This window comes from Ornithorhynchus anatinus, chromosome 6 (genome assembly GCF_004115215.2).
Source record: "Ornithorhynchus anatinus isolate Pmale09 chromosome 6, mOrnAna1.pri.v4, whole genome shotgun sequence".
Taxonomy (NCBI): domain Eukaryota; kingdom Metazoa; phylum Chordata; class Mammalia; order Monotremata; family Ornithorhynchidae; genus Ornithorhynchus; species Ornithorhynchus anatinus.
This window is the reverse complement of record NC_041733.1, coordinates 9945868-9963385: the sequence shown is the minus strand read 5'-3', so window position 1 is coordinate 9963385 and position 17518 is coordinate 9945868. Positions and strand designations below refer to the sequence as shown.

At 39.6% G+C, this 17518-nt stretch overlaps 1 non-coding gene across 1 annotated transcript; it reads right to left on the bottom strand.

The window, feature by feature from the left end:
• Positions 1-16110: 16110 nt before the first annotated feature.
• Positions 16111-16249, bottom strand: LOC114813038. The gene has a single exon (XR_003760649.1). It is a non-coding gene; the product is annotated as a small nucleolar RNA SNORA7 (small nucleolar RNA).
• Positions 16250-17518: the final 1269 nt, after the last annotated feature.

Here is a 17518-nt window from a genome sequence, read left to right as displayed (position 1 = left end):
AAATGGTATTTTAAAGGACTTACTATGTGCCAGACACCATCTTAAGTCCTGGGGTAGATATATTTTAGGTTGGGTACGCTCCCCATTCCACAAGGCTCACAATGTAATCCCCATTTTACACCTGAGGAAACTGAGGCACAGAAAAGTTATGTGATGTGCCCAAGGTCACACAGCAGACAGGTGGAAGAGCAGGGATAAGAACCCAGGTCCTTCTGGTAACCAGGCCTATGCTCTAGCCACTAAACCATGGTGTTTCTCATTTTCTAATTTTCTAATCTCTGATTTTTAGCGATCTGAGCTCTAGTAATCTTTGAAGACTTTTATTTCTTATTTCAAGAGATACTGGGAGAAGACTTCCCTCTGGACTGGTTTTACTACATTTATTGACATTGACATTGACATTGACATTGACATTTATTATTCTGTCAACCAAGAATGATCTGAATGAATGATGAAAAATATTGGTTCTTGTTTTTCATTGCTTGTTATTTTAACGATTTCTTTGCTTGACTCAGAGAATATTCTCAAATTACACCTCCCTCCCCTTCCCAGCCACACACACTCAAAGTTTTAAGTTGAGGTCTGTTAGGATTTGACTGTCTTTGCAAGTGAGCACTTGAGGGATGACTTGTGCAATGAGTAAAAATTGAAAGAGCTGAAAATTCTGTAAACACTATAGAAATATAGCAGAATTTATTCATTCAGTCATATTTATTAAGCTCTTAGTGTGTGCATGTTTTAAAAAAAAATGACCCATTAAAGGGTGGAGATACAGCATAGTATTTTAGGTCATGCATTGTTTGAGTAAGGCCTTTGAAATCTAAATTGAACTAGATTTAGGAAAATTGAGAGGGATATCTACAGTTTATTTACAAGAATCATGGATATAACAAAAGGAAATATGCCTTGTCACAAATTTTCTACAAGTGGATTACACTGACTCTTTTGAAAATCTAGTAACTGTGGATATAGTCTAATACCTGCAATTCCTAGTAACATGCTAAATCACTATTCCCTGACTGATGCCAACTTCAAATTGAAATACTTTCAGGGATAATTATCATGCTAACAGCTGGCTGATGGCAAGTGCGAGTAGTACCATACTATCAACAAACCATATTTCTTCCAAGTGAAGATTCCATCACAAATTTCACCTCGGTACCTTGCATGATCAAGTACATGAATGGGATGATCTCTTTGGATTTCTTATTAGAGTTGATTATATGTATAGCTAAATGAGAAAACAAGGGTGAATATCTAAGGGTGAATATTGTTGAACAGGGGCAACTAATAAGGCATTCTAAAATCCACTAAGAGCAGTGAGCCTTACCTTAGAGAAAGATGAACTCTGACCATATCTTAGCACTTAATAGGAGACACTTTCAAGTTGTTTCAGGGATAAATGTTTACAGTGTGATCCATAGATGCACAGTATTGAGCCATTAGGGAATAGCTAGGGGTTTCAGATGAATTACCAGTTGGGGATTGGCTTGATATGCCCGGTGCAATCAGTGGCATTTATTGAGTGCTTAATATGTGCAGAACACTATACTAAACATTTGGGAGACTACAATACAACAGAATTAGCAGATACATTACCGGCCTATAATGAGCTTCCAGTTTATCCTCTTCTAACAACAGGACTTTATATTGTGCTCTTAATTAAGAGGTTTTTTTTTAAGGCTTGAGGGAAGCTGTTTGATACTGCTGTCTCTTTATGTAGAATTTTGAAATCTTAATAAAAGGTTGATTTACCATTAAGCTAAACCTTTTCTTGAATACACCTTTTATTATGTTGCTATAAAAGCTTTTAAGGAAGCCAATGAATCTTTCGGAACAAACTTTATGCTGTTTCAATCAGCCTGCATTAAACATGATTGTCACAAGTACCAAATGAATTAGTACAGTAAGGTTCCATGTACTACATTAAGTTAGAAAATATTTGACAGATTCATATTTATGGTTGACTTGCATTGAGAAATAAATTTTTCTGCTGAAAACTGTAGGCATTTTATTGTGCAAACTATGATTCTATTGCCTTTACGTAATGATTTGTAGTTGCTGAAAGTTGTGAGGCATTCTAAAAGCCAAAATAAGAATGGGATTACAATCTACTCTCAAATTTACTGCATTTAGAAAAGGGCTAAAGCACTCAAGCTTTGAAATCATCTACTGCGAAGACTGTTTATTCCCCATATAAAGTCTTAGAGTATATTGTGCCCTGGAAGATATAAGGGATGCAATAGAGCTGACTGCTAACCACCTCAAATATCAATTTACCGGTCCACAACTATGTTTTCAAAGAATCTGCAGTGTAGTAAGAGTTGGTTAAAAAAATATATAGAATTTAGCAATTCTACTTTAATTTCTTAGACTATATTGAGTAAACGAAATGAAAGTATCCATATTTTCATCACTGATATTTATAGAGGGCTTACTGTGGTCAGAGCAGTGTGCTTAAGTGAGTACAACAGAGTAGGTAGACATGTTCTCCACTCACAAGGAACTTATAGTCTTGAGGACTTTATGTGCATATGCTTATGTGTGTGTTTAAAACATATGGCTTTATAAACCAGTTCTTATTTTCTCAAATGCTATCATTATGGGGATTTCAAATATTTATTTTGTTCTCTGGATTAGCTTTAAAGGGGAAGACAGTGTTGAAGTAGTAATGGAAAGCAAATGTGAGTCACGCTGAGGATTGTTTCTTTTGTATCCTGTAATTTGTTACATCCTCTGACCAAAATACTGAAAACATAAGTCTTTTGTGCAGAGAGAGGCATATTTTCTGCAAAATTCACTAACTGAAGAATATTTCCAGTGCTTTGTTGTTTATAGTAACAATAACTTTACCTCTTTATAAGAATAGTTTTCAGAAAGTCTACTGATCCATGTTCTTTCAGATGTTGGAATTGCAGTAAATGGTCTTTTGAGCCTGAGGAGCAATTAAAACTGATAAACAGTGAAATTTGTTCTTCCTGCTTTGGAAGAAGTTTAGAACATAAGTTCTTGGGTAGCAAGCTACCCAATCCCAAGCATGTACTAGCAGTGGTTTTGGTTTTTTTTTTTGTAAATTTAATTTTCTGGAAACAAGGAAAGCAGATATCTTCTAAACTGGGTAAACTTGATCTGAGGGGTGTAGATATAAGGAAAATCAAATTTTGGAATCCTTCATTGCCAGCCAATTGGAGTTAACTATATCTAAACTTTCACAGGTACTGTTACCAAACTGCATTCATCTATCTTTAGCATACTGTAGTCTCATATTCCTAAATTTACCACCCCACTTTAGTTCATTCTTTTAAGAAAGTCTACAGGCCCCCTCCATAATGACAGAACACCACTCCCTAATCTTCAAAGTTATCCAGTGCTTAATATGTTCACATTACTATACTATGTGCTCATGCTCTAGAGGGGGTATTCAAAGCCTTATTAAGGTCACATCTCCTCCAAGAGGACTTCCCTGATTAAGTCCTCTTCTCCCTGGCTCCCTCTCCATTCTGTGTCATCTTGAACCTTTGGGAATTTGGTATTCACCCCTTAGCTCCACAGCACTTATGCACTTATCTGTAACATTTCTTTGTATTAATGTTGGTCTCCCTCTCTATACTGAAAATTCAGTGTGGGCAGGGAGATATCTACCAACTTTGTTGTATTGTCTGCTCCCAAATGCTCAGGGTAGTGTTCTGTGCCGAGTAAGTGCTCAATAAATACCACTGATTGATTTGTTGACTATCTCAGCATCTTTGGGAATTGGACCCTAGGTCTCCAACAGTAGTTCCCATGATGTCTTGGGTTTTTTTCCTATTGAAGAACACTTTTCAGGAAGGGAAAAGCATATACTTCCTTGTTTTAAAGGGAAGAGTAACTCGTGTGTGTGTGTGTCTCTGTGGGTGTGTGTTGGTGGGGGAAGTGGGGCAGCCTCCTCATCCCACATATATTTCCCTCCCAGTTCCAATCCTCCTTCAGCATCTTTCCCAGCTCCTTTTCCTTTGCCAAATACGGCCACAGAGGGAAGAGCAATGACTATTCTATTCCCCAAGGGAATTCCCAAATGTGATTCCTCACTCTTACACCAGCATTATTTCTGCAATCATGCAGTATGATCCCAGGGATCCTTGGAAAGAGAAAACATAAGGCCTCACTTTCTTAATCACTTCAATGCCAACCATGGAAACAAATAAAGCTGAATACTTCCACATGTGTTGCAGGGATGGGAGAGAGAGAGGGTGATTGGGGGGGGGGTATATCCAAGATCGTAGATGGGGATGCAGATCCTCTGCACCACCAACATGAACTTCCATTATTTCTTCCAAGATGTTCCATTCTTGAGTATGTTCACAACCCGATCCCCCACTCTGGCACCTGCCTAGACAGGTTGGCAATTCAGCTATAGGCAGAGGAGGTAGAGATGCAAAGTCTTTTTGTTACTTGGTCTCTTTCTCTAAGCTTTGTATGGCCTTATCGGCTTATCGCTTGGAGACAGACCACTTGAGAGGGCTTTAGGAAAAACTCATTTTCACCTCGGATTCTACATAGGACCTGATATTTTTATCCTCTCCAGCACTCAGTACTGTGCTTGACACATTTTAAGCATTTAAGAAGTACCACTGTTGTGATTATTACTGTTCAACTTGCAGGCTTCTGTTTGAGTATAAATGTTGTATTTAACATACTGTAAGGTTGCATTAAGTCTACTATGAGTCTCTGTTGCAGAAATATATGTGAAATGAAAATCTATCCCCTTGTTTCACAAACCACTTTTAACAGCCGTGGCAAATTGGATTTGAATTTCCACCCTGCTCCATCACCTCATGACCAATCCCCCGAGTTTCCCAGGCTTTTCACTTTTCCACCTTGGAGAGCCAAAACCTTCATGCTTCATTGGGAATGACTGCACAACATTAAACACATGCTGCAGATACATATTCAAATTAGAGATGTAACAAACTATCCTTTGAGAATCCACTAAATCACTGCACCAACAAACCTACAGATCGAGAGTCAGCTCCAGTAAATTACTACTCACAATAAGCTTCTTCCTCTGATGATAAAGTAGAGCATATTTTATTTCAAAATGCAGACAATAACTCCTTCGCAATCAATACCTTTCCCAGCAGGGGAAAATTGCAAAGAACCGACTGCCGGTGTATGTGCGCCGAAAAGGATAGATGAACTAAAAAATGTGAGTTCTTGAGCAAAGCTCCAGAACAAAAAGTATTTGGAACTTGGCCCTCAGATTGGGTACAGCAATAAGTCCTTGAACTCTTGGTGCTTTATGGGATTAGCTTTTCTTTATTGACAACATATGCTTTCTTGCAAGTTTGAGGTATGTTTAAAAATCAAGCTCCAGAGGTCCATTGACAAATGCCAGGGTTCTCTTTTCTCAAGGGATACAGTCCAGATTCATGACAAGATCAGTCAGTGGTATTTGAGTCTTTATAGTGTGCAGAACAGTGAACTAAGCATTTAGGAGTTTACAATACTGCAGAGTTGGACACGTTCCCTGCCCCCAAGGAGCTTGCAGTATGTGGGGGAACTTGCAGTCTGGGAGGGGAGATTGTTATGCACCTATAATATGTACACAAGCTTCATGTGTGTGGGGGAAAAAATGATTAAACAATACACTTATTGATGAACTATAACTTCTGTTAGAAGGAAGAAAAACATCCCCTTTCCCAGATTTAGTAATGGAAGCATAAGCTAGTGCTTGGAACCCTGTACTTACTAGGCAGGTTTCTTAAAGCTTCACCAGTTGTTCTAAAAGTCTAAAAAGCTAGATTGTAAGCTCCTAAAAGGCAGGGATCATGCGTAGCAATTCTGTTGTACTCTCCCAAGTGCTAACCACAGTGCTTGGCACACTGTAATCGCTCAGTGAGTACCATAAGAAGCAAAGTCTTTCTCACATTTTCCAACTTTCCAGTGGAGCACATAGGAAATATGAGTGGGGGACACATTTTTCTCTACTTCACATTCACTTTGGTACAAAGAGTGATGTTAAACCCAGCTGATGGCCTGAGATGGGCAAGGAATTGGTAACACCGCCTGCCTGGTGTCAGTGAGACTAGGCTACAACCGGGAGACATTGAGATGCTCTAATTCTTTTCATGAGGAGCGATACTGTCATTACTGCTGCTGCAGGATGGATGGTTGCCTTATCCATGTAACTATTCTGAATACTACAAGTAAAAGAGGACAAAGAACCCCTCCCTTCCTCCCCACAAAAATGGATTAAAACCTGGGTGACATTTTATCCTTTAACATCTTCCTTTCAGTAAGATTAAAAATAGAATACCAGCTTTTTAGAAATTCCAGGTTGTTCCTTTCAAAATAAATGTTTAGGCAAGCTTTCATTTTTCTACACTATGAGAAGTGGTTGGGGGGGAGTCATTTCTCAAAACAGTACATATGGTTACCCCAGCAACAAGCACAGGAGTGTGATCCTCAGAATTTCCTTGACCCTTCAAAGTAGCATAACATTGAACAAGCCCTTCTTTACAAAAAACTGCATCACCTTAATCTGTGAAATAATCATTATTTAGTCACTTTTTTAATAATGTGTTAAAAACTGCAACTTTATTCTGAAAAAAATTACATTTAAAAAGGAAGGTATCAAAATAATGATATGGTATGTGCAGGAAGATTTTGGGCTATATTTATAACTCTTCCCCTGTCTCTCCATGTGAAAATCTGGCCCTGTGATTTACACTCTCAGGGATTTTCTACCTCCATCATAGAAGGCTCTAAATTTACAGCCTTTTAAGAAAGTTGGTGTAAACTGCTATTTTACGGACTAGGAATTTGATCATCTCCTAAAATAATATTTATCTCAACTAGCATTTAACCCAGTGTAAAATAAACTTGGAAAATTAGGAAAGAGACACGCATGCCACTGTTTTAAGAAGGCTCTCTCTTACTACTTTAATTTTCATTGAGGTACCTGTTGTGTTTTTCCCTGGCAGAGTTTGGTAAATGAATTCCAGTCAGGAGTACTCTAGACAGTTGTTATAGTTGCCTTGCAGTTTGACTCCATGAGCTAAACGCGGTATTGTTTAAATATGGGACTCCATCTCAAATGCCTTCTGCATATGTGGTAGTCTTGTCTTCTAAATGTGAAGCCCTTGGGATAATATGATGGAAGCAAGACACATAATCACTGGCCTCCAGAATCTTGCTCTCTGAGATTACTTTTCTTTTTTACCCATTCATTCAATCATATTTGAGTGCTTACTGTGTGCAGAACATTGTACTAAGTGCTTGGAAAGTAGAATTTGGCAATAGACAGAGACAATCCCTTCCCAACAAGGGGCTCACGGTCTAGAAAGGGGAGACAGAAAGCAAAACAAAATAAGTAGACAGGCATCAATAGCATCAGAATAGATAGAATTATAGATATATACACATCTTTAATAAACTAGAGTAAAAAATATGTACAAATATACACAAGTGCTGTGGAGCAGGGAAGGGGGTAGAGCAGAGGGAGGGAGTAGGGGTGATGGGAGGGGAGGAGAAGCAGAGGAAAAGGGGGCCTCAGTCTGGGAAGGCCTCCTGGTGGAGGTGAGCACCCACACCCTGAAAGAAGCATCTGTTATCCTGGAAATAAATCTCAAAATTTCCTTAAGGTTAAGCCAGTTTGCTTAAGGAGAAGCCAACTCTATTGACCAATTATAGACTCGGAAGACACGCAATCATATTTTGTTGTTGTTGTTCGTTACGATAAAAATGTATTGTAGCTATAGCGAGAGTGACCGGAACTTTTCTGCAAGTAATTTCTCTTTCAGTGTACTTTGTATACCAGACGTTTTCAAAATATTCCTGAAGCCCTAGAGAGAGTCTAGTACACTAAGAATTCAGTGAAACTCTATTTCTATCATCTGAAATATCACCACTGAATCTCAAGAGATGACTATACAGAAGGTGCATGAAGGATGGTTACTATGGAATCTTAAGTGGATTTGGCAGCTAACTTTTCTCATTGTAGCACTGTTATAAAAACTGAAAAACCAAAACAATACCCCAAACTTTCAAGGATTTGAAAAAATAAGAACACATTTACGAATCAATTCCTAGGGTATTTTTTTTAGAACAAAATTTTGGTACTAATAATGATATGGTGCTAAGTGTTATTCCCCAAACACTGTACAAAGAACTGGGATATACACAAGACAATGAGATTGGAAACAGTCACTGTCTGTACAGAGCTCAGTCTAAGTAGGAGGGAATAGGACTTAATCCCCACTTTCCCTAAGTAGCACAGAGAAGTTGTGACTTTCCCTAAGGAGCACAGCAGACTTGGCAGAGCTAGAGTTACAACCCAAGTCTTCTGACTCCTAGGCCTGTGCTGCTTTACCCTAGCCCTGACCCTATTTCCCTATTAGGAACATGACATCAGGTGAAATAATGTATCTTATTAATAAAAACAAAAACAACTTTCAGCCATTCCAGGACCCCCTACTTCACATTTTCTCCTTTTTAGGAATGTCTTTATAGAACTTGTTTAACTTCTCCTATAATTGATTTCGGTTGAGTTGCTTTCTTGGTGTTTCCTGTCCTCTTTATCATCCCCAATCACTAATGACATTTCTGAACTAACCCCATTTTGTATACTATCGTTATAACAATAATCCTGTACTTAATTATTAAAACAAAGCAATGACACCATTTCTTTGTAGATGTCACGGCATGTGAATTACTCTGTAGTGCATCTGAGCATAGCACTGAGTCTCTGATTTCCAACTCTGTGCATGACCCTTTAAATCTTACTGCTATTTTCCCTGTGTAATATGGCAGAATTTGAATTTATTTTATGTGGAAGCATTGAGAATCAGATAAATTTCTAAATTTCAGCTGAACATGAAACTGAATATGAATATGTCTATAAAATGTGTCTCTAACCCCAAACCATGATTGAATAGCAGTAAACAAATCTATTGTACCTTACAACTTATTGCTGCAATAAAATAGTTATCATATGCTCTACCTAGGGTGCAACATATAATTGTGTTACCACGCCTTTTTGTTGCCATGGCTTTTCATAATTATGTAGATCAAGTAAATCTGAAAATAGGAAAATGCATTGTTTTTATCCAAATATATTACATTCAAGGAAAGCTCAATACACTGAAAGTTAGCGATGAAATTTCTATGTGAAACTAAGTCTCCCTAGGAATGAGAAAAATAATAATGATGGTATTTGTTAAGTTCTTACTATATGCCAGGCACTGCATGAATACAAGCAAATTAAGTTGGACACAGTCCCTGTCCCACGTGGGGCTCACAGTCTCAATACCCATTTTACAGCTGAGGGAACTGAGGCAGAGTGAAGGGAAGTGACTTGCCCAAGATCACAGGGCAGATAAGTGGCTGAGCTGGGATTAGAGCCCTTGACTTTGACTCCCAGGCCCGTGCTCTATCCAGTCCATTCTGCTTCTCTCATGTGAAATATCCTAATGGCATCCAATTAGAGAGAAGGAATTGGGAGAATCAGCTTGTTTGGAACACTTTATTTTAACACTGTAGCAAGAAAAGTCACTTTTCAGACACTTCAAGTAATAGGTCCATGGGGATCAAGTTGAGTTTTCATTGTGGAGTGAAGACGGGAAGCCTGCATTTTGCCAATTCCTAACTCGGTGGGGAGGTAAAACTAGTGACCTGTTTCAATATTTGGGCTTAAGTTCACATATGAGAAAAAACCCAACAAGTTTTGAGTTTGTTTCTTTTGTGAGAGGGGCAAAGGCAGAGGCCCATAGAAGAAACTGTAGTGTATTTTGACAAAAGGGCAGAGATCTCTGCTCAGCACAAACCACCAGCTCTTCTGCCAAAACAACTCCGTGATCTGGCCTGCCAGGGTGGGACATTGCTTTCCTTTCTTTACCATTGGAGACTGAGCAGTGCTCACTCCAAATGGTAAGGGATCAGAAGGGCTACCCGTCTGTTTGTTTGTTCATTCATTCAACAGTATTATTGAGGGCTTACTATGTGCAGAGCACTGTACTAAGCCCTTGGAATGTACAATTCGGCAACAGATAGACGATCCCTGCCCCATGACGGGCTTACAGTCTAATCGGAGACAGACGGACAAAAGCAAGACAACATAATCACAATAAATAGAATCAAGGAGATGTACGCCTCATTAACAAAATAAATAGGGTAATAAAAATATATAGAAATGAGCACAGAGCTGAGGGGAGGGGAAAGGAGATGGGGAGGAGCAGAGGGAAAGGGGGCTTAGTTGAGGGGAAGTGAAGGGGGATAGGAGAGGGAGCAGAAGGCGGAGGGGGAGCAGAGAGGGAGCAGAGGGAAAAGGGGAAGCTCAGGGGAAGCTGTTTAGTCAAGCATGCAGTGTGCAAGAGATGACCCTCCAAGGGAATTCACACCCAGGGAGAAAAATGTACTCAACTGAAGAAATCTGAGGGCAGAGATCATGTCTAACAACTCTATTGTACTCTTCCAAATGTAGTACAGTGCTCTGCACACAGTAAGTGCTTTAATACCTTTGACTCTCTAATATAAGCACATATATACACACATGTATATACATGTTCGTGTGTATGTCCATATAAAGAAAGAGTAGTCCTTTGTATTTGAAGAAATCTCTGGTTGTGAAATGTCCCTTGAGTGTATGTCTGAAAACCCCCCAGACTAAGCCCCCCTTTTCCTCTGCTCCTCCTCCTCTCCCCATCACCCCGATTCCCTCCCTCTGCTCTACCTCCCTCCCAGTCCCACAGCACTTGTGTATATATGTGCATATTTATTATTCTATTTATTTTATTAATGTGTATATATCTATTATTCTATTTATGTTATTGATGCCTGTTTACTTGTTTTGATATCTGTCTTCTAGACTGTGAGCCCATTGTTGGGTAGGGATTTTTTTCTCTATTTGTTGCTGAATTGTACTTTCCAAGCACGTAGTACAGTGCTCTGCACACAGTAAGCGCTCAATAAATGTGATTGAATGAATGAATGAAAAGCCAGATATGCTATACGCAACCCTGGCCATGCTGTTCACCAAAAGGTCGTCTTTATCTTTGATATTTTCAGCAGCTAATACAGTTTTCTCTCTTGCCTACCACTAGACTGGAAACTCTTTGAGGGCCGGAATCATGTCGACCAACTCTACTGCATCATATTTTCCTACTGAATAATTGATTGATTCCCTCTTTGTTTCTTGTTCCTTTTGAAGGTATTGCTCCAAAAAAACTTGTGTTGCCAGTCCATCATGCTGGTCTATCCTTAACAGTTGACTCTCTGTTTCAAGCTAGACTGCATCATTTCACAGGGCTTTGTTTTAACCTATCTATAGAACATTTCCTCTGCCTTCCCAATTTCAGCTCTGCATACAGGAGTCATCCGGATATCAATCAATGATATCACATTCTTACTGTGTGCAAAGCACAGTTCCAAATTCTGGGGAGAGTACAATAAAATTGTTAGGGGATGATGTCTGCCTTCAAGGAGCTGACAATCTAATGGGTATAATGTCGTCATTCATTCTCCTCAAGGACTGTGCCCACCGGACCTGTGCTAAGATTAGCATAGTTTTGCTACCAGGAGATTGATTAAATTCTAGAATTTCATTGTTTGTAATCCTCTCTTGTCACTTGATATTGAAACATACAGATCTATTTTAAGCAAACACAACCGTGGATTTTAGTAGAAATGACGTAGCACGTGAGGTTGAGTTGAGGTGCTTCTGATAAAAGGAATGACATGAGAGGCAGCTAAGAGGATCTATAATTGCCAAAAGCGAGGGACAAATTGATCTATTGTCATTTGCCCCTAGAAATAGAAAGGAATGACAAAATATAATTGTCAAGTTAAATATGTATATATCGTTGTCCTTTGGATTCATCAGTGACACTCAAGATAACGTTTCAGTTCATGTGAGTAAATGTGATTAATGAGATGATGTGATGTATTTTTTTCCTGTTTTAATGCCTCACTTCTCCCTCCACATTTCCCTGTCTACTGCTCCGCCACCATGTTGCACTTTGCATTTGGGCACTCACTCCATTCCAACAGCCCAATAAGTACATATATAAATATCTTCATTCAATCACTCAGTGCCATTTACTGGGTGCTTAATATGTGTAGAGAACTGTACTACTTGGGAAAGTATACTAAAACAGAGTTGGCAGACAAGTTCCATACCCACATCGAGTTTGCCATCTAAAGGGGGAGATGGCCATTAATAAGAATATAAAATATGATGTATAATTAAAGATAGGTTCATAAATTAAAGATTAAAACTTTACACTCTGTTGCTTCTCCCTAACTCAAATTTATTGCAATGTTTGCCTCCCCTATTTGATAATAGACCCTTTAAAAGCTTGCCTCTACTGTACTTTCCTCCATATAGTGCTATACTCATCATTCAGTCAGTTATTTTTTTGAGCACTTACCGTGTGCTGAGCACTGTATTAAGCACTTGGGAGAGTACACTATAATGATATAACAGTCACACTCCCCACTAACATCGAGCTTACAGTTTATAGTAAACAATTTTGAGATAGGTGTGGAAGGGCTCTTTCCTCAGCCCTATCTTGGCCTGCTCTTCCTCCTCCTTTTTTTTTATGGTATGTAAGTGCTTACCATGTGCTAGGCACTGTACTAAGCACTGAGGCAGGTAAAAGCTAATCAGGTTGGACACAATCACAGTATTAATCCCCATTTTACAAAAGAGGGAACTGAGGCACAGAGAAGTGAAATGACTTTGCCAAGGTCATCCAGCAGACAACTGGCAGAGTTGGAATTAGAAACCAGGTCCTTCGGACTCCTAGGCCATATTCTCTCCAGAAAGCTGTAATGATGTTCCAAATGGAATGCCCAAGATTTCGAATGACACCTGTGAGGGAAGACACATTTAGAGAGAAGTGTACAATCAGAAGTGGAGCATGCATATTATTTGTTTTTGCTACTTATGCAAACATGTCTGGAAGCTTCTTGAAGGCAAGAAATATGTATTCTAACTCTAGTGCATGGCACTTAAGTGCCTGAGAAATCCCATATATATATATAATACTCTCTCAGAGGCTTGTTATAATGATCCCTTCATTAGATATAACAGAATTAGCAAACCCATTCCCTGCACATAATGAGTTTACAGTCTAGAGGAGGAGACAGATGTTAATAGGAATAAATAAGTAAATTATTATAACAAATTAATTATATGTACGTAAATGCTGTGAGGTTGGGAATAGGCAAATATCAAATATCGAAAAGTTACAGATCCGAGTGCTTAGAAGATGTAGCAGGGAGAATGAACCGAAGACAATGATGGTGGACGGTGAGTTTTGGGTGGAAATTAATTAATTAATGATATATATTGAACACTATGTGCAGGGCACTCTTCTAAGCAGTGAAGGATTCTGTTTTGGATATATTCAGGTGAGGTGTTGATTGGACATCCCTTCAAAGCCCTACTGAAAGCGCACATCCTCCAGGAGGCCTTCCTGGACTAAGCCCCCCTTTTCCTCTGCTCCCCCCCCCCCATTGACACCACTCGCTCCCTCTGCTCTACCCCCCCATTTATATGTACTTATTTATAATTCTATTTATTTTATTAATGATGTGTAAATAGCTGTAATTCTATTTATATTGATCCTATTGATGCGTTTACTTCTTTTGACCTCTGTCTCTCTCTCTCCCATCCTCACGCCCCCGCCCCACCCACGTCTAGATTGTGAGCCCCTTGTTGGGTAGGGATTATCTCTATTTGTTGCTGAATTGTACTTTCAAGTGCTTAGTACAGTGGTCTGCACACAGTAAGTGCTCAATGAATGCGATGGAATGAATGAATGCATGAACCAGAACTGAGCCTTGAAAGACCTCCACTGTCAAGGAGTGGGAGGCAGAAGCGGGGCTTGCAAAACAGATTGAGAATGAGCATTCATTCATTCAATAGTATTTATTGAGCGCTTACTATGTGCAGAGCACTGTACTAAGCACTTGGAATGTACAAATTGGTAACAGATATAGTTCCTGCCCTTTGACGGGCTTACAGTCTAATCGGGGGAGACTGTCAGACAAAAACAATAGTAATAAATAGAATCAAGGGGATGAACATCTCATTAAAACAATAGCAAATAGAATCAAGGTGATGTACATCTCATTAACAAAATAAATAGGGTAATGAAAATATATACAGTTGACCGGACGAGTACAGTGCTGAGGGAAGGGGAAGAGAGAGAGGGAGGAGCAGAGGGAAAGGGGGGAAAAGAGGGCTTAGCTGAGGGGAGGGGAAGGCAAGAGGTAGAGGGGGAACAGAGGGAGCAGAGGGAATAGGGGGAGCTCAGTTTGGGAAGGCCTCTTGGAGGAGGTGAGCTCTAAGTAGGGTTTTGAAGAGAGGAAGAGAATTAGTTTGGTGGAAGTGAGGAGGGAGGGCATTCCAGGACCGCGGAGCAGCCAGCGAGGGAAGAGAACTAAGAGAAGATAGTGTCAGGGAAGCTAAGGTTAGGCAAAATTTAAAGGAGAAGGGGGCGGTCTACAGTGTCGAAGGAGGCTGAGAAGTCTAACAATATTAGCATGGAATAAAGACCATCCGATTTGGCAAAGAGGTGGTCATTGATTGCCTTAGAGTGCTGTTACCATGGAGTGAAAGGGACAGAAACCAGATTGAAGGGGGTCTATGAGAGGAAATGGAGACAGTGGGTGTAAACAACTCTCTTGAGGACTTTGCAGAGGAATGGTAGGAGGGAGATGGGGTGATAAGTGGAGGGAGCTGTGAGGTCAAGGGGTAGAGGGATTTTAGGATTGGGGAGACATGATGATGTTTGAAAGCAGTGGGGAAGAAGCCATTGGAAAATTTTAAATTAGTTGCCAAGGCAACAAAATTTTCCCAATAAAAGAAGTTATTTTTTTCTGTCTCAGCACACTGTCAAGGCAAATCTTCAAAGGCAACTGGTTATTTGACAGCTTGTGTTTTATTACAATTACAATAATTACAGTAATTATGGCATATATTAATCACTTACTATTTGCTAAACACTGGGATAGATATAAGGTTTTGGGATCAGATACAGTCCCTTACCCATCTGGGGTCCATAATCTATCTTATAATGCCTTTTTGACTTTTGCTACTCACATTTTTGTAATGGATAATTGTATCCAGAATTTTAAGTGTTGTTTTTTTTTTTTTAGCTTTTCCCCAAGAACTTCTTCTCCCTACCTCAGTTATCATTTATTCCAATTTTACAGGTAACTAATTAGGATCGTGGTTAAGGTTAGGGTTTCAAAATGAAAATTACAAAATACCTAAATCTGAAGGTTATACTAGTTCAACCTTTAGGGTGCCCCTCGATTGTAAGCCGCCTCGTGAGCAGGTAAGGTGTCTACTTAGTGTTGCATTGTACTGTCTCCAGCATTTACTACAGTGCTCAGCACACAGATAGCTTGAATGAATGAATCGTAAAGTACCATTTTCAAATATCTCATGGGCATTAACTCATTCAGATATCCAATTCTATAACTTGATGAGCTGAAAAACATTCTTTTAGAAGGATTTTTGAATAATGTGGGAGAACCTGTTGGCCTCATTGAACTTTAGATGATATGAAAGGTTTGGCTTCACTGCTGAAGGTGAATTCTACAAGGGACAATCCGGTACATTTGGTGAGTAGTATTCTTTTGGGGTTGCCACTAAATCTGAATTCCCTCCCTTCCCTCACCCACCAAAACTCATGCTAAATTTAACTGGAATTTCACATAGTGAACTCAGGAGGAAGCTGGAACTTCTGGTGACTGAGTCACTACTCTGTAAATCCTTGCAAATATGTTTTTCTCTACAATTCAAACAAGGACTCCTGGTTAGGTTAACATACAGAAATAGCAATTTAGAAGGTGAAAACTATGTTTTAGAAGGACTTTGATCATAATATCCCCTATACTTGTCTTATGCCATCGAGTCGTTTCCGACCCATAGCGACATTACGGACACATCTCTCCCAGAAGGCCCCGTTCTCCATCTGCAATCGTTCTGGTAGTGGATCCATACGGTTTTCTCCGTAAAAATACAGAAGTGGCTTACCACTGCCTTCTCTGTGCAGTACACCTGAGTCTCTGCCCTCGACTCTCTCCAATGCTGCTGCTGCCCAGCATGGGTGAGTTTTGACATATAGGAGATTGCCTTCCACTCACTAGCCTCTGCCCAAGCTAGGAATGGAATGAACAGGCCTCTGCTTGACTCTCCCTCCTGTAGCCAAGACTGGTAGAAGTACTGGAAACTCTCCAGGTGCGACCCTGAGAGGGGAATATCTCCTATGCACACAGGAAATATTTGATGTCGATGGGCGTATCACAGACTCATAAGCCTTATGATGATGGTGGTCTACCACTTAGGATAGCCATCGCATACTAATCCAAAAAACAAAATCCTTTTTTAAAAAAAATTAAATGTACTCATCTAGACAATAGGGCAGATGTGGAGGATAGACATAAGGTTACTACAAAGGGAAAGAAGCAATCCTCTAAGCCTTCTCCTTGCTTCCCCTTTCAGTCTCAGCCTTTCCAAGTGCAAGTTATGAGGGCAGATTTATTATCTAAAAGTGAGACACTCAGTACTGAGAGTCTTGGAGGAGCAGCCCCACAGGCCCTACAATTATTCTTCTGCACACACTTTCATAAACTTATTGGATATCCTTTGTGGAGAAGAATGCCCATCAAGGGACATAGCATGTGATTTGGGCCCAACCATGAATTTGATGTAAGGTTTTCAGGAAACCTCAGCAAAGGGCAATCGGAGTCCACTTATCAGCTGTGCAGTTTTCTTATTCCAATCCAGTCAGCCAGCAGATTCCTCACTCTGTGAGCCCCCGTTCAGATGCCTAGACTCATCTAGGCTGCTTTCCAGCATATTATTGCTTTGCTAGCGATGAGTCTTGAGACCCCATTTATTTTTTTCTATATTGACTTTTTCATTCCTCTGATGAAATTAAATGTATGCATAATGGACGACAAAGTATTTATAGATTGAAATCGGATGGTTTAGGTGAAATAATAAAAGGTTTCTAGTGCCACTCACCTAGGACCTACAAAGAAAGAAACAGGCTATTAGGATTTAGCAGGCAAGCAATATGACATGATATGGTAATGATAAAGAGTCCCCAGAAAAAAATTAACCTCAGCTTGTTGGGTTTCAATTTTGTACAAAAATCCTATGTTTGACTTTTAAAAGTTTATCATTTATATTCAAACAGAACTATATGAAACATTGCACAATAACTGAATGAGGATGAATGAATAAAGAAGCAGCAGCATGGCCTTGTGGAAAGAGCAAAGGCCTGAGAGTCACAGAACCTGGATTCTAATTCTGGCTTTGTCAAATGCTTGCTGTGTGACCTTGGGCAAGTCACTTATCTTCTCCATGCCTCAGTTCTCCTGCTGTCCCTCTTACCTAGCCTGTGAGACACACAAGGGACAGGGACCATGTCCAAACTAGTTCATTTCTTTCTGCTCCAGTGCTTAGAAGAATGTTTGACACGTAGTAAGTGCTTAACAAGTACCATTTAAAAAAATGTAC